Below are 21,570 nucleotides of genomic sequence, written 5' to 3'. Positions count from 1 at the left end.
AAGGGTTGCCCTGCCATAGACACAAAGGGACTGTCCCCTTATCCAAGCTTCCATCTCCCCTCCTCCACACCCTTCCAACAAGTGCTTACTAAGCCCTTGGCTCGATATTCCACCAGGAATTCAAATGTTATTCCATTCTAAAAAGCAACAGAGGAAATGAGTTCAACCTGTTCCCCCATAAAATCATATTTAAGGCCCGGGTACCAGGGATTTGTCCACTCGTGTGAGGGTTCCCTCCCTCACCTTGTTCTGCCAAGTTTAGTGTAAGGTCAAAGGTCAAGTCAAAACTGTGCTTGCTCAGCAATGTCCAGCAGCTCAAGGACCCAATGTCCTCCTATCCCAGTCCAATGTCACTGCCTTGTGGCTTCTGTGTTATGTCTTAACAGTTTTCAAGGTAAAGCAATATTGTGAAAGGTAAGACTTAGCTGATGTATATATTAAATCACAGGTAATCCTGGAAAGCTTTTAAGACTGATGACAACGCTGCCGCCTCCCTGCCCTCCCTGGAGACTGTGTTTGTTTACCATGTGTGTTGATAAGCCCCATGTCAGAATCCCTTTTATCACATTAGAACAAGACTGTTGGAGTGGCTTATTAACTATTTAAATGGGAGACTGACATGTTTCTAGGACACACGCATTTATTTCTGGTCTCTGTGACTGAAATGTTTCTAGGACACACGCATTTATTTCTGGTCTCTGTGACTGAAATGTTTCTAGGACACACGCATTTATTTCTGGTCTCTGTGACTGAAATGTTTCTAGGACACACGCATTTATTTCTGGTCTCTGTGACTGAAATGTTTCTAGGACACACGCATTTATTTCTGGTCTCTGTGACTGAAATGTTTCTAGGACACACGCATTTATTTCTGGTCTCTGTGACTGAAATGTTTCTAGGACACACGCATTTATTTCTGGTCTCTGTGACTGAAATGTTTCTAGGACACACTGTGACATTTATTTCTGGTCTCTGTGACTGAAATGTTTCTAGGACACACGCATTTATTTCTGGTCTCTGTGACTGAAATGTTTCTAGGACACACGCATTTATTTCTGGTCTCTGTGACTGAAATGTTTCTAGGACACACGCATTTATTTCTGGTCTCTGTGACTGAAATGTTTCTAGGACACACGCATTTATTTCTGGTCTCTGTGACTGAAATGTTTCTAGGACACACGCATTTATTTCTGGTCTCTGTGACTGAAATGTTTCTAGGACACACGCATTTATTTCTGGTCTCTGTGACTGAAATGTTTCTAGGACACACGCATTTATTTATGGTCTCTGTGACTGAAATGTTTCTAGGACACACGCATTTATTTCTGGTCTCTGTGACTGATGTTTCTGAAATGTTTCTGAAATGGACACACGCATTTATTTCTGGTCTCTGTGACTGAAATGTTTCTCGGACACACGCATTTATTTCTGGTCTCGGTGACTGAAATGTTTCTCGGACACACGCATTTATTTCTGGTCTCTGTGACTGAAATAAGTTGATTTCAGCCGGAAACTTCCACCAGCGCTGCTGTTGTTATTGCTCTTATTGATGTTGTTCGTTGTCGGCGGTGATGTTGATGTGTTAACCCTTCGTGTGGCAGACTTCCTGCGCGAGGACACGCCGGTGGGGACTAGCTTCCTGCGAGCAGCAGCACACGATGATGACTGGTCTCTGGAGAAATGTTTCTAGGACACACGCATTTATTTCTGTCCCGTCAACTGAAATGCCGGCCTACCACACATCAACCCCAGCACAGGCTGGGTGTACGTCAACCACCCCATCTCACAGGTGGGGGCACAGCCACACACACCTACTACAATACACCATTAGGGGGCAATTCCTGTGCATGTGTGTGTGTGTTCGGTGTGTGTGTGTTCGGTGTGTGTGTGTCCGGTGTGTGTGTGTGTTCGGTGTGTGTGTGTTCGGTATGTGTGTGTTCGGTGTGTGTGTGTTCGGTGTGTGTGTGTGTGTGTTCGGTGTGTGTGTGTTCGGTGTGTGTGTCTTCTCCTACCTTCTCCCCCAGTACCTCTTCTTTATGCACTGCAGGCTGCCTGTTGAAACAGGGGAATCCTTAACCCGCAGGTCCAGTACAGGTGTTTTACAGCCTCCTCCTGCACTCCCCCATGTGTTTGTGTACAGCACCCCCTGTGCTCCCTCCCTCCCAGTGTGTGTACAGCACCCCCTGTGCTCCCTCCCAGTGTGTGTACAGCACCCCCTGTGCTCCCTCCCTTCCAGTGTGTGTACAGCACCCCCTTCACTCCCTCCCTCCCAGTGTGTGTGTACAGCACCCCTTTCCTCCCTCCCTCCCTCGCAGTGTGTGTGTACAGCACAACCTCTTCCATCCCTCCCAGTGTGTGTGTACAGCACAACCCCTTCCCTCCCTCCCTCCCAGTGTGTGTGTACAGCACCCCCTGTGCTCCCTCCCTCCCAGTGTGTGTACAGCACCCCCTGTGCTCCCTCCCTCCCAGTGTGTGTACAGCCCCCTTGTGCTCCCTCCCAGTGTGCGTGTACAGCACCCCCTTCACTCCCTCCCTCCCAGTGTGTGTGTACAGCACCCCCTTCACTCCCCCCCTCCCAGTGTGTGTGTACAGCACCCCCTTCACTCCCTCCCTCGCAGTGTGTGTGTACAGCACCCCTTGTTTCCCTCCCTCCCAGTGTGGGTGTACAGCACCCCCTTCACTCCCTCCCTCCCAGTGTGTGTGTGTACAGCACCCCCTTCCCTCCCTCCCAGTGTGTGTACAGCACCCCTTCACTCCCTCCCTCCCAGTGTGTGTGTACAGCACCCCCTTCACTCCCTCCCTCCCAGTGTGTGTGTACAGCACCCCCTTTACTCCCTCCCTCCCAGCGTGTGTGTACAGCACCCCCTTCACTTCCATTTATTTCTGGTCCGAGTATGTGTGTACAGCACCCCTTCACTCCCTCCCTCCCAGTGTGTGTGTACAGCACCCCTTCACTCCCCTCCCAGTGTGTGTGTACAGCACCCCCTTCCCTCCCACCCAGTGTGTGTGTACAGCACTCCCTTCACTCCCTCCCTCCCAGCGTGTGTGTACAGAACCCCCTTCACTCCCTCCCTCCCAGTGTGTGTGTACAGCACCCCCTTCCCTCCCACCCAGTGTGTGTGTACAGCACCCCCTTTACTCCCTCCCTCCCAGTGTGTGTGTACAGCACCCCCTTCACTTCCTCCGAGTATGTGTGTACAGCACCCCCTTCACTCCCTCCCTCCCAGTGTGTGTGTACAGCACCCCCTTCACTCCCACCCTCCCAGTGTGTGTGTACAGCACCCCCTTCACTCCCTCCCAGTATGTGTGTACAGCACCCCTTCACTCCCTCCCTCCCAGCGTGTGTGTACAGCACCCCTTCACTTCTCCCTCCCAGTGTGTGTGTACAGCACCCCTTCACTCCCTCCCTCCCAGTGTGTGTGTACAGCACCCCTTCACTCCCTCCCACCCAGTGTGTTTGTACAGCACCCCCTTCACTCCCTCCCAGTATGTGTGTACAGCACCCCCTTCACTCCCTCCCTCCCAGTGTGTGTGTACAGCACCCCCTTCACTCCCTCCCTCCCAGTGTGTGTGTACAGCACCCCCTTTACTCCCTCCCTCCCAGTGTGTGTGTACAGCACCCCCTTCACTTCCTCCGAGTATGTGTGTACAGCACCCCCTTCACTCCCTCCCTCCCAGTGTGTGTGTACAGCACCCCCTTCACTCCCTCCCAGTGTGTGTGTACAGCACCCCCTTCCCTCCCACCCAGTGTGTGTGTACAGCACTCCCTTCACTCCCTCCCTCCCAGCGTGTGTGTACAGAACCCCCTTCACTCCCTCCCTCCCAGTGTGTGTGTACAGCACCCCCTTCACTCCCTCCCAGTATGTGTGTACAGCACCCCCTTCACTCCCTCCCTCCCAGTGTGTGTGTACAGCACCCCCTTCACTCCCACCCTCCCAGTGTGTGTGTACAGCACCCCCTTCACTCCCTCCCAGCGTGTGTGTACAGCACCCCCTTCACTTCTCCCTCCCAGTGTGTGTGTACAGCACCCCCTTCACTCCCTCCCTCCCAGTGTGTGTGTACAGCACCCCCTTCACTCCCTCCCACCCAGTGTGTTTGTACAGCACCCCCTTCACTCCCTCCCAGTATGTGTGTACAGCACCCCCTTCACTCCCTCCCTCCCAGTGTGTGTGTACAGCACCCCCTTCACTCCCTCCCTCCCAGTGTGTGTGTACACCGATCCTTCCCACTGGCCTGATATCATCCACTGAGACTGCTGCACACCCTTTCTACCTCCCACTGTGGATGCATATTAAACATGGCAAGGTCTGGAATAACAACAATGCCCCTGTCTCTCTATATGTGTATATATAGCACTATGTATCTTACCCTGAGGAAGCATTATATTCACACATGCATAAATATATTTATGTGTGTGTGTGGATGCGTGCGTGCGTGTGTGCGTGCACGTTTATTTCCGACATTTGTCTGTCTCAGAGGGGAGTTGACACCCTGCAGTAACATTATATTTGTAGGGTTTGGGCTTTGTTGGCTAGGCGCTGACCTCTCTTTCTATTGCTTAGCTTTTCTTCCGCATCTCTCTTGTTTCCTGGTCTCTCTCTCTGTATTCTCTTGTTTACTGGTCTTTCTCTCTGTATTCTCTTGTTTCCTGGTCTCTCTCTCTCTGTATTCTCTTGTTTCCTGGTCTCTCTCTCTGTATTCGCTTGTTTCCTGTTCTCTCTCTCTGTATTCTCATGTTTCCTGGTATCTCTCTCTGTATTCTCTTGTTTCCTGGTCTCTCTCTCTCTGTATTCTCTTGTTTCCTGGTCTCTCTCTCTGTATTCTCTTGTTTCCTGGTCTCTCTCTCTGTACTCTCTTGTTTCCTGGTCTCTCTCTCTGTATTCGCTTGTTTACTGGTCTCTCTCACTGTATTCTCTTGTTTCCTGGTCTCTCTCTCTCTCTGTACTCTCTTGTTTCCTGGTCTCTCTCTCTGTATTCTCTTGTTTCCTTCCTGGTCTCTCTCTCTGTACTCTCTTGTTTCCTGGTCTCTCTCTATGTACTCTCTTGTTTCCTGGTCTCTCTCTCTGTATTCTCTGCATGTATTCTTGTTTTTGGTTTGGTAAGTCATTACAGTTTACTAGCTCGATTGTTTGTCAGTATTCACAGAAATCCTCTGTAAGAGTGTATGTACGGAATCGATAGTATCTCTGGTAAATTTGACCATAAGCTGGATATCAACTGTGATATATGTCGGGTAGAGCTATGTTTCCATTGTAGATCTTGTATTGTTAGAATCTCTCTCTCTCTCTCTCTCTCTCTCTCTCTCTCTCTCTCTCTCTCTCTCTTTCTCTCAGCCACAGCTGAGAAGGAAAAAGGGAGAGAGGGGAGAGGGTAAGATAGAGTGGGGAAGGTGGGAGGCTTGAGGTTAGGTTCTAGGTGACCCGTACCAGCTAGTGAAATATTCATGCCTGATTCACATCCGACACCTTTTAGCTCTTAAGTCTGGTCTCCATTTTGAGTTGACACAGATGAGGTTTGACAGGAGCGCTGAGGTTTGGGGGCGGGGTCGGGGGTTATAGTGATGGACCTGTTGGTTTCCTTCTTCCTTCCTTTCTGTGTGTGTGTGTGTGTGTGTGTGTGTGTGTGTGTGTGTGTGTGTGTGTGTGTGTGTGTGTGTGTGTGTGTGTGTGTGTGTGTGTGTGTGTGTGTGTGTGTGTGTGTGTGTGTGTGTGTGTGTGTGTGTGTCAGAGACCATTGCTCAGCAGAGACCTAGCACACGTCAGGTAGAGTTATCCACCCTGTCAGGACAGAGACAACCACAACCGGCTCTCATTCCCTTTCTGTCTCCTTTTCCCTACTCTCTTCATTCCCCACCCTCCTTTGTCCCTATTTCTCCCTGCCACTGTGTTCATGACTGGATGTCTGTATATTATGCATATATTGACATGTGCCTGGATTTGTGTGTGTATTAGCTTGTGTGCATGTGTGCGTCATAGAAAAGCCCCTCCCTTTGTTCTCCAAGTCCAACAACCTCCCAAAGTCAAATCAAGATGTGGAGAGAGTGACCCCATCGTCACCCTCCAAACAATAGACTTGTGAAGTCTCCCAGTTAATGTCCCATGTAAATAATGCAAAATATTCCTCCACTTTAAATGTCACCCCTTTCTCTCGGATCTCTCTTCTCCGTATCAATGATCTGTTTAACCAAGCTTTCACACTCCCCTCGCAGAGAATCATTTATCTGAATACCTCCATGTCAGTTGGAATATCTCCTCTCTCATTTCTCTCTTTCTCACTCTCCCTCTCTCTGTTTCTCGTTCTGTCTCTCCGTCTGTATCTCTGGCGTGATGTAAGGATGAATGACATCAGAGCAGTCTTCTGTAGACAGTAGGAAGGTTGTGGTTTAGAGGAGGATGTCACTGGAAGGTCATGACACTGACCAAGTGGATAAGTTTGTAAATATACTGCATCTGATCTGTTACTTAGTGGGTTGGAACAAACTGATGGAGACTGCTTCCATTCATTTGCACATGAAGGTACATTTAAGATGTGACAGAGGTGCTTCCAAGAGGGGTTTCAACCCTGGGTTTTGTTCATCTCCATATGATTTCCATGTTTAACCTCCGTGTCGCCCCTCCTTTCTCTCTTCTATTTGCCGTCAGACGTCGAGGATCAGCCAGCAGATCGTGGCCACAGACGGGGGCAACAGGAGCAGCTCTGTGGAGCTGACGATCATCATCACCAACGTGCACAACCAGCCTCCCCAGTGGGAGCAGCTAGAGTACTGGGTCACTGTGTCCGAGAACATCGTTCGCGACGCCAAGATAGTGGTGAGTGGACCTCATAGTGACCTTTTCCTTAACCAGGAGACATGGTGTCAACTGACACTATGATATAAGGTCAACCACAACCATACATAGGTTTCTGGTAGTAGCAGCTGTGGTAGAGATGGTTCAATGCTCTACCAACTGCAACTTGGGGGAATGTTCCAACATGATAGCCTAATCTCTTTCCAACTGACCAAGATAATAAAGACCCCCCAAAAGGAGTTTCCCACCCCACCAGCAGCTTGCCAAGATAGTGGTGACTAGGCTCCTATTAGTGCCTCCAGACAGACTGGCATCAACATCTCTAGGACCTTACTCCCTGTCGGAGGGGAAAGTAGTTCTTCTGAGACTATTCCCATCCTGTTCATCAGGAAATAGAGCCTTGAGGAGCGGTAGTATAAAATGCACCTCACTTTCCCCGACCATCAGCATGTTTAGCAGGGTACTTCGAAACATTTCTGCCAAGGCGAGTACACAACCCTGCTACAGTTCACCTGACAAAACTGAAACATCACACTTTACCCCCGCCGCCTCCCTCCCAGTGCTTCTCCTCTTCCATCTTACCCCCGCCGCCTCCCTCCCAGTGCTTCTCCTCTTCCATCTTACCCCCGCCGCCTCCCTCCCAGTGCTTCTCATCTTCCATCTTACCCCCGCCGCCTCCCTCCCAGTGCTTCTCCTCTTCCATCTTACCCCCGCCGCCTCCCTCCCAGTGCTTCTCCTCTTCCATCTTACCCCCGCCGCCTCCCTCCCAGTGCTTCTCCTCTTCCATCTTACCCCCGCCGCCTCCCTCCCAGTGCTTCTCCTCTTCCATCTTACCCCCGCCGCCTCCCTCCCAGTGCTTCTCCTCTTCCATCTTACCCCCGCCGCCTCCCTCCCAGTGCTTCTCCTCTTCCATCTTACCCCCGCCGCCTCCCTCCCAGTGCTTCTCCTCTTCCATCTTTAGCCCGCCGCCTCCCTCCCAGTGCTTCTCCACTCCCATCTTACCCCCCCGCCTCCCTCCCAGTGCTTCTCCCTCCCAGTGCTTCTCCCCTCTTCCATCTTACCCCTGCCGCCTCCCTCCCAGTGCTTCTCCTCTTCCATCTTTAGCCCGCCGCCTCCTCCCAGAGCTTCTCCTCTTCCATCTTACCCCGCCGCCTCCCTCCCAGTGCTTCTCCTCTTCCATCTTACCCCTGCCGCCTCCCTCCCAGTGCTTCTCCTCTTCCATCTTACCCCCGCCGCCTCCCTCCCAGTGCTTCTCCTCTTCCATCTTTAGCTTCTCCTCTTCCCTGCCGCCTCCCTCCCTCCCAGTGCTTCTCCTCTCCCATCTTACCCCCGCCGCCTCCCTCCCAGTGCTTCTCCTCTTCCATCTTACCCCCGCCGCCTCCCTCCCAGTGCTTCTCCTCTTCCATCTTACCCCCCGCCGCCTCCTTCCCAGTGCTTCTCCTCTTCCATCTTTACCCCCCGCCGCCTCCCTCCCAGTGCTTCTCCTCTTCCATCTTACCCCGCCGCCTCCCTCCCAGTGCTTCTCCTCTTCCATCTTACCCCCGCCGCCTCCCCTCCCAGTGCTTCTCCTCTTCCATCTTACCCCCCCCGCCGCTTCTCCTCTTCCCTCCCTCCCAGTGCTTCTCCTCTTCCATCTTACCCCCGCCGCCTCCCTCCCAGTGCTTCTCCTCTTCCATCTTACCCCCGCCGCCTCCCTCCCAGTGCTTCTCCTCTTCCATCTTACCCCCGCCGCCTCCCTCCAAGTGCTTCTCCTCTTCCATCTTACCCCCCGCCGCCTCCCTCCCAGTGCTTCTCCTCTTCCATCTTACCCCCGCCGCCTCCCTCCCAGTGCTTCTCCTCTTCCATCTTACCCCCGCCGCCTCCCTCCCAGTGCTTCTCCTCTTCCATCTTACCCCTGCTGCCATCCATGCCCGTCTTCATTTTGCACACGATTCAAAAGTATGCTACAAATGTTAAATGTAATGTTAGAAGATTTCCCCGGATAGTGTTTCCTTTAATAGTAGTGAGTCAGTTTTTGAAAAGGAGAAGGCGGGGGGACGTATTGACGCTACTTTTGCCAAAATCATGTTCATTCACTCGCTTTGCTTCGCTTGTCGTTTTTGATAACCTGTTTTTAAATATGCTCCCAGGCCCCTTTTTTTGACAACACCGAATTAGAATTGATCCCTCTATGGCAGGAGATGGCAGAAACGCATCGAGCCACCCGGTATCTGTGTCAGCGTTGACACGGGACACAAAGGGAGCGAGGAGAGGGAAGGAGATAAAATTATACACCCTGTTAAGACTCTACAATGGTCTCTTATTGCCTCGGACTGCGCAACAGAGGGAGACGCTTAATTACTGTATTCATCTCCTGACAGCTCAGCTCTCGTTCCTCACAGCTTCACTGGGAGAAAAAGAGATGGAGAGAGTAAGGGAGAGAGAGAGAGGGACAGAAAGAGCGAGAGACACAGAGAGAGAGGGACAGAAAGAGCGAGAGAGAGAGACAGAGAGAGAGAGAGAGTGAGAGAGAGATTGCGGGAGAGAGAGAGGGACAGAAAGAGCGAGAGAGAGAGAGAGAGAGAGAGTGCAGGAGAGAGAGCGGGACAGAAAGAGAGAGAGAGATAGAGAGAGAGAGAGAGAGGGACAGAAAGAGAGAGAGCGAGAGAGAGAGAGTGCGGGAGAGAGAGAGGGACAGAAAGAGCGAGAGAGAGAGAGGGACAGAAAGAGAGAGAGAGAGAGAGAGAGGGAGAGAGAGAGGGACAGAAAGAGCGAGAGAGAGAGAGCGAGAGAGAGAGAGAGAGAGAGAGAGAGAGAGAGAGAGAGAGAGAGAGAGAGAGAGAGAGTAGAAAATGAATGCCACTAATCCACTAGAGGCTCAAAGTCAAAAACATTAATACAGACGTCTCCCTCAAAGCGGTTGTTCCGTGGAATTGGAAAATAGGGAAGGCTTATGTCACGTTCTCTCATTCTTTCTCTTTCACAGTTTCTCTCTCTGGAACCTGTTTGTCGATAGCCAGATGACCTTCAGGTCTCCCTCTCAGTCTTTCTCTCCTTATCTCTCTCTTTTTCTCTCTGTCCCTCCATGTCTCTCTTGAACCCCTCTCTGGAACCAGTTGGTCGATGGCCAAAACTCTTTCTCTTCCCAACTCCACCCCCTTCCTCTCCTCCTTGTTGGTTTGTTCTTCCACTGAGGGCATTATTGCGGCTATTTAAATTGTTGTTTTAAATTTAGCAGGGCTAATATGATCTGTTAATTACGTTGTTGCCAGGGATGAGAGACACGGATGCAGGGAGAAATCTCCATATCAATGAGGCCCTTCTCCTGTGGAGAGCCAGTAGGATGGTTGCTTTTGTCTCATCAGCGCTGTCAACGCACTTTCCTCCTCAGGCCTCTTTATTGTTGTTGAGGATGTGTGGGGGTTGTTTTTGGGGTCCATCTCTTTTTGAAGTGGAGTGATGGAGCAGGAGGAGAGTGCCGCGTTGTTTACATACCCTGGGCTTATTCATTGGGGGGTGCAGCCTGTCAAAGATAGATCTGACACAATTCTCTGATGTGCTAAGCACACATACATACTAGAAGTCACCCACTGCAATACACAAGGAATATGCAGCAGGTGAAAGGTAGACGACTGAACACAAACACAACTCTTTCTCTACACCAAAACATGTTTGACAGCAGTGTAGCTAATGCTACGCTAGGCCAGGCTGAGCTAGGCTACATCTCTGATCTCCCCCCCCCCACCCCAGACACCATTGATGTGTAATGACATGATTTCTCATTAGAGCTATGTCTGTTCCCACCTCAGCTTTAGGCTTGGTGCATTGTGCCATTGAGAGGACTTGCTCGGCACCCCTGAACTGATATGCGAGAAATGGAGCTTCTTGTCAGTTGTTGACTTATTGAATTCAGATGAGCGCTTTCTAATGAACATGAAAATATGGAAGATGATTCTAGTAAATGTTGGCTGCATGTTAACATCTTATGGTCAAGCTTTCTTATGGTCAAGCTTATGAGCCCTTTATAATGTTGTTCATGGATGCATTATGGCCTAGTTGGTACCATTCATGACAACTTTATTGATGGCCACATGTTACTGTCTCCTCTGTGACTTGTGCAGTGACTGTGCATGTGCCAAAGGCCAGTCCCAACCGGGCCCTGCATGTCTTCGCTAATAGACGAACGCACACCACTTTCCCTAGAGATCACTGAGCCCTGTATGAAAGGGTTGTGCTCTTCTATTCTCAGCCCTTTCCCTCATTGATTTCTCTCTGCTTCTTTATTTTGATCTTTCCTCTCATCTCTCCTCTGTCTCTCTCCCTCCCTCTTCCAAACTCTTTCAGGAAGCTCCATAAGTTGGTGTCATGGTCCACTATAGTCTCTGTAGTGTGGTGGGCTCAATAGGTTTACTAATGGTGGTTAACGGCAGCCTCTGATTGGCTAGACAGATAATATTGCCTTTTATAAAAAGCTTTCAAGATAACAGCTGCCAGGAGTTACCATGGTAGTCGCTGGCCTTTTAATGGAGAAAACTTTCAACACTTCCAACCGTTAGTGGAGAATCGTTATTAGCCAGAGAACTTGTTCACTTTCTCTCTTTTTTTCTTCTGCTCTCTCTCTTTTCATTTACAAACTCTCTTTATCTTCACTCTCCCTCTCTCTTTCTCTCCCTCTCTCTTTCTCTTCCTCTCACACTGTACAATGTCTCTCTGTACTAATATAACTTGAACAACAAAGCACTTCACAACAATTACACAGTTTTTTTCCCTCTCTCTCTCTATCGCTCTCTAGTTCCACTCTAAGTACAGTATTTACTCCCTGGTGTGGAGCAACTGACTGTTAAAATCGGTTCTGTGCTTTGGGAGCCTTCACAGTAATTCATTCTTAGAACTCTAAATACAAATTAGGCTTGTTAAACAGTATAATGCATTCATTAGCATCCCTGAGCTGCCTTGTTGTGTTACCGAGTGCCTCTGTTCATCTATCCAACTATCTCTTTTTTCTCCCTCTCGCCTCCCTCCTCCATCTATCTATCTATCTATCTATCTATCTATCTATCTATCTATCTATCTATATATCTATCTATCTATCTATCTATCTATCTATCTATCTATCTATCCGTCTCCCTAATTAAACATTTAAATATCGAGCCTCTCATTGTGGAATTATCTCAAGGAACAATAATTAGCAAATTTCCAAACGCGGTAATTGCAACCTTGAGGAAGTAATTAAGGGGCCTTGTTCTTTAGCACGCCGGCGAGATAATAGGGTATCATTCCCATCATGCTCCTGTTCCAGGGCTCGCCCATGTAAACTGGGGAGGGGAGGCCCGGTGCGTGAGGGGTCTTTAATAAGGTGGAATACAAGAGGTTGGACAAGTTTTGTATTTTCTCAGCAGATAATCAAAATCAATTATTGAAGCTAAACTCATGCTGGCATGAATATTTCAACACAACAAGGCTTTTGAAGCATAAAAGTGAAATATTTTTTTGCGAGAAGCTGAGGTAGGTGGGAAGTTGGGGGTCCACAGGGGCACCTCTGGGGTCTTGCTAACGCACTAGCTGGCTCCCGGAGAGAGAGAGAGAGAGAGAGAGAGAGAGAGAGAGAGAGAGAGAGAGAGAGAGCTCTTCCACTGAGTCAGAAAGGAAAGTCTGTTCTCCCTGACTCTCTCTTTCTATCTCTTTATCTCTAACCAAGTATAGTGAGTCATGGACATACAATACAACAATGCTACTTTCAATGTTCTCCCTTCCAATGCTTTTCCTCTTATGTTATTGCAATTTCATAATGGGTAAGAATGGGTTTTGGTGTTGTTCAACAGATAGAAATATGATTTTGTTTTTGTTGTGCTGTTAGTTTTCAACCTGACTTCCAGGATAGTTTTTTCAGACAGTGACTCACTCAGACAGTGGTTCAGTCTTGCATGTCCAGATAATCACGCAAAAATGTCAAATCTATCCGGTGCCATTTTGATTTTCAAATTTTCCATTGTTGTTTGGAGTCCAAGAACAGTGCCTGGTTACACTCCAGTCAGTCAATGAGAAGATTGAATGCCTTTTGTTTGCCAAACTTGGACTCAAAGGCTACCATTCCACTACAGCACTCTCTGCTGTAATCTTTCATTCTTATGCATCCGAAATGGACGATTTGCAAAAGTAGACAGCCATGTCAGAATACTGGACGTTTAAAGAATCTCAGAATCTCCAGTAGTGTAGATATGGTGAATTTGAAGAGTGTGTGTGTGTGTGTGTGTGTGTGTGTGTGTGTGTGTGTGTGTGTGTGTGTGTGTGTGTGTGTGTGTGTGTGTGTGTGTGTGTGTGTGTGTGTGCGTGCGTGCGTGCGTGCGTGCGTGCGTGTGTGTGTGTGCGTGCGGGCATATGTGTGTGTGTGGGATCTCTGCTGGATCTAAGCAGAATGAGTGGTGAAGTGAGGTTCATTCGGCCATGGTTAATGTAATCCTTCCCTGTCAAGGTTGTGACTCTGTGGCTGTGTGGCAGGGAAAGGACAACATGGGCCTTAAAAGCTCTAGTGTACTGTACACACACGCACACACACACACACCGCACTCAAGTGCACACACACAGATACATACACACACATATACACACACACACACACACACACACACACACACACACAGCATTGTGACAGGACAAGTGGCAAAGAGAACATGGGTCTTAAAAGCTCCACCTGCTTCCTGCTTTTATAGGTCAGACCCTTTTGCTGTAGGGCACTGCATGTGAGCACACACACCAACACACACATTCACCTACTCACACACACATTCACAGTCAGGCACACACAGTAGATTCCCGAATAACACCCCTCTTAAAACGTTCTCATGGTTCGCTAGTATCTTTGCCCATAGATGGTTTACACCATTATTTTGACATGTTTGGACAAGAGCTACAACTATGAATTCTTGAACACACTTAAACATACTATGCTTGAAATGGTGTGCTTACTTCATAGTGTCGTCTATTTAATAAATGCTCTCATTTATGGAGTTCGTTTGGCGGAACCCTTGAAGTAACAAATGATTTGGTGCCAGACAGCGTGCAGCTGTGACCCATAATGGAGTCCTCAGAACAATGAGAATCCTGCCTGTTGTCCCGGTGAGTGTAGGATCACGTCCTTCCAACCGCCCCATATGTTTCATACAGAAAGGAAAGAAAACATTCTCACACCTGACCTCCATACTGGTATAAACAGGAAGGGGGGCCATCAATAAGCGTGACACCATGTCTGTGAAATCCCATTGATGGACCCCCTCTGTACCCAGGTATGCGCGGCAGCGATATACTTCCCCGTATCATTTCCTGTCACTTTGGTTTTCTCTGCCACGGTTCCTGGAAAAGAGAGAGTGGGAGCGTTGTGAAAACCCTGCAGCCTTCATTTAGAACCGGATAGTCTGGAGCTGATTTTCCAGTGGAAAGTGTCTCCATACATTTGCAATATCAGTTCAATAGGAACTTTGATGGATCAGACTTGGAAAGTCACCAATGTATTCCTGAAGTGGAGTCAGCAGTAGGGAGATGTCAGCAGTAGGGAGATGTCAGCAGTAGGGAGATGTCAGCAGTAGGGAGATGTCAGCAGTAGGGAGATGTCAGCAGAAGGGAGATGTCAGCAGTAGGGAGATGTCAGCAGTAGGGAGATGTCAGCAGTAGGGAGATGTCAGCAGTAGGGAGATGTCAGCAGTAGGGAGATGGCAGCAGTAGGGAGATGGCAGCAGTAGGGAGATGTCAGCAGTAGGGAGATGTCAGCAGCAGGGAGATGTCAGCAGCAGGGAGATGTCAGCAGTAGGGAGATGTCAGCAGTAGGGAGATGTCAGCAGTAGGGAGATGTCAGCAGAAGGGAGATGTCAGCAGAAGGGAGATGTCAGCAGTAGGGAGCTGTCAGAAGTAGGGAGATGTCAGCAGTAGGGAGATGTCAGCAGTAGGGAGATGTCAGCAGTAGGGAGATGTCAGCAGTAGGGAGATGGCAGCAGTAGGGAGATGTCAGCAGTAGGGAGATGTCAGCAGTAGGGAGATGTCAGCAGAAGGGAGATGTCAGCAGTAGGGAGATGTCAGCAGAAGGGAGATGTCAGCAGTAGGGAGCTGTCAGAAGTAGGGAGATGTCAGCAGTAGGGAGATGTCAGCAGTAGGGAGATGTCAGCAGTAGGGAGATGTCAGCAGTAGGGAGATGGCTGTGCTGATTTTAAATGGGTCCGCTCTCTAATAATGCAAATGATCTTTAGGGAGCTTTGGCCAAAGCCAACTCCTTTTGTTAGTCATTGGCTCTTTTTCAGTAATTCACCTCCAAGATAAATAAAACAAAATCTATGGGACATTACAGCCCAAGCAGGTTCCTCCTAGTTTTCTGTGTTGTACTTCAGGAACACACACTGGTACTCAAATGAACCTGCACAGACAAAAGAACACACTCACTCTGTTAAGACATTCATATGAACACACACACACGCACTCATTCACTCTGTTCAGACATGCATATACACTTGCATATATGTCCACCTCCCTATCCTTTCACTAATGATGTCATATCCTGTTTCCTCTCCTCCAGACTATCAAGGCCACCTCGCCGCTGGGTGACTCTAGAGTGACCTATAACCTTGAGGAGGGTCAGGTCCCGGAGACCAACATGCCTGTCCGTTTCTACATCAAACCCAACAGGTCTGATGGCTCTGCCACCATACTGGTTGCGGAACCTCTGGACTGTGAGACCACGCGCTTCTTCACACTAAGGGTCAGAGTGCAGAACGTAGCTGCTGTTCCACTGGCCTCTTTTACTACCGTCTACGTCAATGTTACAGGTAGGAGGCATTTTAACACTGTGTATAGTGTACACTCTTAGATTTTAACAGTGTGTATAGTGTACACTCTTAGATTTTAACAGTGTGTATAGTGTACACTCTTAGATTTTAACAGTGTGTATAGTGTACACTCTTAGATTTTAACAGTGTGTATAGTGTACACTCTTAGATTTTAACAGTGTGTATAGTGTACACTCTTAGATTTTAACAGTGTGTATAGAGAACACTCTTAGATTTTAACAGTGTGTATAGTGTACACTCTTAGATTTTAACAGTGTGTATAGTGTACACTCTTAGATTTTAACAGTGTGTATAGTGTACACTCTTAGATTTTAACAGTGTGTATACTAGTGTGAACGCTGGATACATTTACTCCTGAGACATGCAACTTATGAAAACTACTGTGGTCCTCCGTAGCTCAGTTGATAGAGCGTGGTGCTTGTACTGTCAGGGTTGTGGGTTCAATTCCTGGGGCCTGTAAAATGTATGCACTCATGACTGTAAATTGCCTTGGATAAAAGTGTCTGCTAAATGGGTTTAATTATATGTACAATACCTTGGCCACACCATTTCATCTTGCTGGAAGTGAGTTTTATGAGGAAAAGAGAGAGAGAAGACAGCAAGCAGGCTTGAGCAGTAGGGAACAGTGAAGGGCTTTCCAACACAACATAAATACTTGAATCTCCAGCTCAGTTAATGAAGGCGGAAGGCTGAGAGGAGGAAGAGAGGAGATTGAAAGGTAATGACAGGGAAGATGTAGTCCCTCGAAGCCTGTTGGAGGAAGGTGTAATCAGCTAGCGACAGAGAAAACTAGCGGCTAAAATGACTGATTATTTAGCGATGACTCATACCACATGCGCCTGTGAAGGAGGCGGGAACACAAATATCTCGTTCTAATAGCGTGAAGAAAAGAGGGTATTCTTGTCTGACTTTGTGAATAATTGTATTTTTGGGGCGTTTAGGGAAATCACAAATGTTCCTAATCTTATGTACATCTAGAGAGTAGTCTTAAAACCTGGAGAGACAGTGACCTAAGAGTTGGGTTTGTCTACTTAGCATTAGCATTGTTGAGGGCAAAACAATAGGTGTGGTAGGACCTCTGTTAGCAGGCTCTTAATAGAAGGCCTGTATCACCTCCCTGACCCTGACCTCTGGCCTGTCTCTCCCCTCTCCAGATGTAAACGACAACGTTCCCTTCTTCCTGTCCTCCACCTACGAGGCTACCGTTCCAGAGGGGGCAGAGATCGGAACATCGGTGGTGCAGGTTTCTGCTACGGACCTCGACTCAGGCCTCCATGGAATGGTGAGGACCCCTGCAGACTCTATTGCGAATGACTACATTTCCCACAATCACTTGATTTTCTTACCATTTCAAATTAGAATAATTCAACAGAAACACAATATTGTATGTAATTTTGTCCTGATATTGCATTAGCGTTTCGATCTTTGTCTACAGATAAACTATGTGATCTTGAAGGATGAGAGTGGAGACTCTCAGTACTTCAGTATTAACTCCTACACTGGGGTCATACACACCCGGGCCTCGTTTGACCGTGAGCAGAAAGGTTCCTACCTCATAGAGGTCCAGTCTCAGGACAGCTCCGAGTCAGCCAGGCCTGGACAGCAGGGCCAGCCCAACACTGGTGGGTATCTCACATAGCTACAGTCCTCTGCATACACACATGTTTGCAGTCCATACACGGGCACACCTGTCCAGACAGGGAATCTCTGAGTATCATACTCTCTCATAATAGGTAGCTCTGTCCACTTACCCACCGTATCCTCCATCAACCCCCCCCCCCATTACCCATTACCTAACCAGTCAATAACACATCAGTCGTTTTCTAACCAGGCAGTAACAGGAACACACACAGAAACACACACAAACACACACACACACCAGCTGGCTCAATCCCTGTTATTAGAGCATGAACTTCATTCATTAAGACGTCGTTAGCGATGCGCTAATGGAACGAGCTAATGGCTAATCAGGGTTTTGGGTCAATAATGTCTCAAACACAGAGGTACAGCAAAAGAATAGTGATGCTACAATCATCCCACCAATACACTGTTTGTTCAAGCCATCTAGGTCCCGCTAGAGTTCATATGGAAATGACTAGCTAATGTACATTATTCTCCCTTTTGCCCCTTTTGGTATTACACTGCTGTGTTCTGTGAGGTTAGATGGTTAATGCTTCTGTTTTCTCTTGCCAGGTGGAATACTTAGAGTAATGTACTCTCTTTTTAATGTCTTTGGTCCACATAGACCAAGCCAATATAATTTGATGTCAGAGTACTATACATTAGTGTTGCTCTCTAGGTCCATGCTTCAGTTTGGATTGGTTGTTAGTAAAGATCCCTCTCTTTGGTTCACACAGACACGGCCTACGTACGGATCCTTGTGACAGACGTCAACGACAACGCTCCGGCTTTCGCCCAATCGGTGTACGAGGTGAGCGTGGAGGAAGACAAGGAGGTGGGCTTCGTCCTCATCACCGTGACGGCCAATGATGAAGATGAAGGTGAGGCACATTGGGCTTGGTCTCAGGGTGGGGAGGGTTCAATCACTCAACCTGGTTTTAGACTTTTTTGTTGTTGAAAAAAAACAGCGCTCACAATGATAAGTTAATAAGTAAAGTTATCGGTGCTAGTTTCCTGGGACGTAGTTATAACGTTATTTGGACAGCACTGTTTATAATTCTACTGTTTACTCCCTTGGAAGATTATCTTTCATCTTTACAAAGGCCTTGGCAGATACAAGTCTGAAGACACACGAACATAACAATTGAGAATTGAATGTAAGCACAATGACAGTCCTCTGGGTCCAGTAGTCATAATGTCTTTGTTGAAGTGCCCGATACCCATAGAGGACTTGGGCTCGAGTGGTACAGTGTGTGTTGATCCTGGTGTCGCTTTTCCTACTTGTCTGTTCAACTCTGTCTCTCGACTGTAATGGAATCACACACTCTCCCCCTGTCACTTCCCTCCCTGCTTATGAATTCCTGTCAATATCAAGTTGAATGTTCTGTTGATGCTTTGACAGGCTCCACAGAGATTAAGAAAAGTATAGGAGGTATATTTATGTAAAGAATACTCTCTGTCTTTCTCTCTCCGTCTCTGACTCCCACTCTGTCACTCTCTCTCTATTCCTCTCATTTTCTGTCAGAGCGTGTTAGCAAATCTCTGTGGTGAATGTGGGAGGTATGGATGCGGCCCCCCGAGGTAGTCATTTGATGTTTGTCTCTTTGTTTTTGTTTGTCCCTCGTCTCTCCTCCTCTGAAAATTAATAAATAAGAAAAACAGTGTGCCGTCTTAATGACAACGGTAAACCCTTTGTGGGAGTAGATGTCGATCGTTGTTCTGGTGGAAATGTCACCTTCCATGCTGCTAACGCAGGTGTTGAAATGACATCTGATTTAATGGGCTGCTACATTACATTTAAAGAGTTAGTAAATGTCTAAGACGAGAAGTGGGGCCACCATCTTGAATTTAGGGTTTGTTTTTGTTTTTCCTTTCCAATGTTCAGTTGAATTAGCAACTGTCTTGACTCTGCTTTTTATCCCTCTTCAGACACCCCTAGCCTGATCCCTTGGCAGATTTGTAAAAGTATACAGCCCAAAAAGACACTGAAGCAGAATTAAGAAGTGCTAAGATAGCAAACTTACCGCAAACAACAACTATAATTCCCTTCCAAATGTTCTGGCTTATCCCGCCACCGCTCTGTAGACTTTACCCCAATTCGCCATCTCAACAATGTGTCCCTCTCTATAATTAGGGAAAACGTCTCTCTCAACGGAGAGACAGGAGTGAGTGGAATAAACTGCCGTGGTGGCCATTTTGTTTCCCCCTGGCCTCCCACGCAGGTGTCCAAGCAGGGAGATGATCTGTATTAGCGGGGAGATTAGCTGTAAAACATGATCCCTGGCTAAGCGCTAGCCTTGCTGAGCAGGCAGGTCTTGAGGGGAGGTTTGAGCTCAGCCAATCCTGGCTATGCTTGTGGTGGTGGAAGTAGGGTTGATGTCTGCCTGTGTAGTCTAGTCTCTCATCTCGTGGTGTTTCATCTCAGATCCTCTCGTCTCATTTCTCACATTTCAGATCGGCTCATTATGTGTCTCTCCTCTCCTTCCCTCTCTTGCAGCTTTCCTGGCTCATCTCTGGTCTTTCCACTGCTCTCTCCCTCTCTCTCTCTCTCTCTATCTCTCTCTGTCTCTCTCTGTCTCTCTCTCTCTCTCTCTCTCTCTCTCTCTCTCTCTACCTCTACCTCATTATTCTGTCTTTCCCTTTCCTCCCCATCTGTTTTCTTTTCTTGTGCTATTGTCCCATTTTCAGTCAGTTCAGTGTCCCATGTTGGTGCTGGAGGTGACAGTGTTCCAATAGATCAGTGGTTGACTGTCACACTCCACAGCCCTGTGATACATACACACACAGCTTAGTGAAACAGTTCAGGTGAAATCACCTCAGTGTTCATTGACCAGTGAAGCTTGCCTGCCCTGATGTCTATCCGCCCTCTCATCACATCATCACACACTCACACAACAACACACACACACACCCACTGTCGTTTGTCCAGGTGTGCATGTGTGTGTGCTTCCGTAATAGGATTAGTCAATCTGACCTCCAGTTTATATATGGTCCCCTGCTCTTAGAGCCTCTCACCACCTGTCAACATCCACAAACCATTGAGCATTATAATGATTACACACACACACACACAAAATATCCATACAACAATACACCTTTATCGTGCTAGTGGTGTAACAAGACAATTCACATCTCATAACTCTCCCATTACAATCTTCAGCTGAGGTACTTCCATTGGTTTCTCTGCTACCTCTCTTTACCAGCTGAGGTACTTCCATTGGTTTCTCTGCGACCTCTCTTTACCAGCTGAGGTACTTCCATTGGTTTCTCTGCGACCTCTCTTTACCAGCTGAGGTACTTCCATTGGTTTTTCTGCTACCTCTCTTTACCAGCTGAGGTACTTCCATTGGTTTCTCTGCGACCTCTCTTTACCAGCTGAGGTACTTCCATTGGTTTCTCTGCGACCTCTCTTTACCAGCTGAGGTACTTCCATTGATTTCTCTGCGACCTCTCTTTACCAGCTGAGGTACTTCCATTGGTTTCTCTGCTACCCCTCTTTACCAGCTGAGGTACTTCCATTGGTTTCTCTGCGACCTCTCTTTACCAGCTGAGGTACTTCCATTGGTTTCTCTGCGACCTCTCTTTACCAGCTGAGGTACTTCCATTGGTTTCTCTGCTACCTCTCTTTACCAGCTGAGGTACTTCCATTGGTTTCTCTGCGACCTCTCTTTACCAGCTGAGGTACTTCCATTGGTTTCTCTGCTACCTCTCTTTACCAGCTGAGGTACTTCCATTGGTTTCTCTGCGACCTCTCTTTACCAGCTGAGGTACTTCCATTGGTTTCTCTGCTACCTCTCTTTACCAGCTGAGGTACTTCCATTGGTTTCTCTGTGACCTCTCTTTATCAGCTGAGGTACTTCCATTGGTTTCTCTGCTACCTCTCTTTACCAGCTGAGGTACTTCCATTGGTTTCTCTGCTACCTCTCTTTACCAGCTGAGGTACTTCCATTGGTTTCTCTGCGACCTCTCTTTACCAGCTGAGGTACTTCCATTGGTTTCTCTGCTACCTCTCTTTACCAGCTGAGGTACTTCCATTGGTTTCTCTGCTACCTCTCTTTACCAGCTGAGGTACTTCCATTGGTTTCTCTGCGACCTCTCTTTACCAGCCACCACTGTTCCGCCATACGGTGGATGCACCTCCTCAACAGAGATAGTCAAGTAGACAAACACATGGAGAGATCTGTTTCAATTTAGAATATCCTTACTTTTGAGTCTGATGCCCATATACACTCTCCTAATTCCAATCCCCCTGTGTATTTCATTTCAAAGCACATCAAGGGCACTTTTCCATGAAATCCCAATATTTTCCCATTACACTCCCAGTGGAAGTTGGGGAATTGAAATAATTAGGG

The 21,570-nt window shown here is 47.9% G+C and overlaps 1 pseudogene; it reads left to right on the top strand.

The window, feature by feature from the left end:
- The window catches only part of LOC135520299 (neural-cadherin-like), a 146,381-nt pseudogene that overhangs the window by 92,188 nt on the left and 32,623 nt on the right, over positions 1-21,570 (top strand).

This window comes from Oncorhynchus masou, chromosome 29 (assembly GCF_036934945.1).
Source record: "Oncorhynchus masou masou isolate Uvic2021 chromosome 29, UVic_Omas_1.1, whole genome shotgun sequence".
Lineage (NCBI taxonomy): Eukaryota > Metazoa > Chordata > Actinopteri > Salmoniformes > Salmonidae > Oncorhynchus > Oncorhynchus masou.
This window is presented reverse-complemented; position numbering and strand designations above follow the sequence as displayed.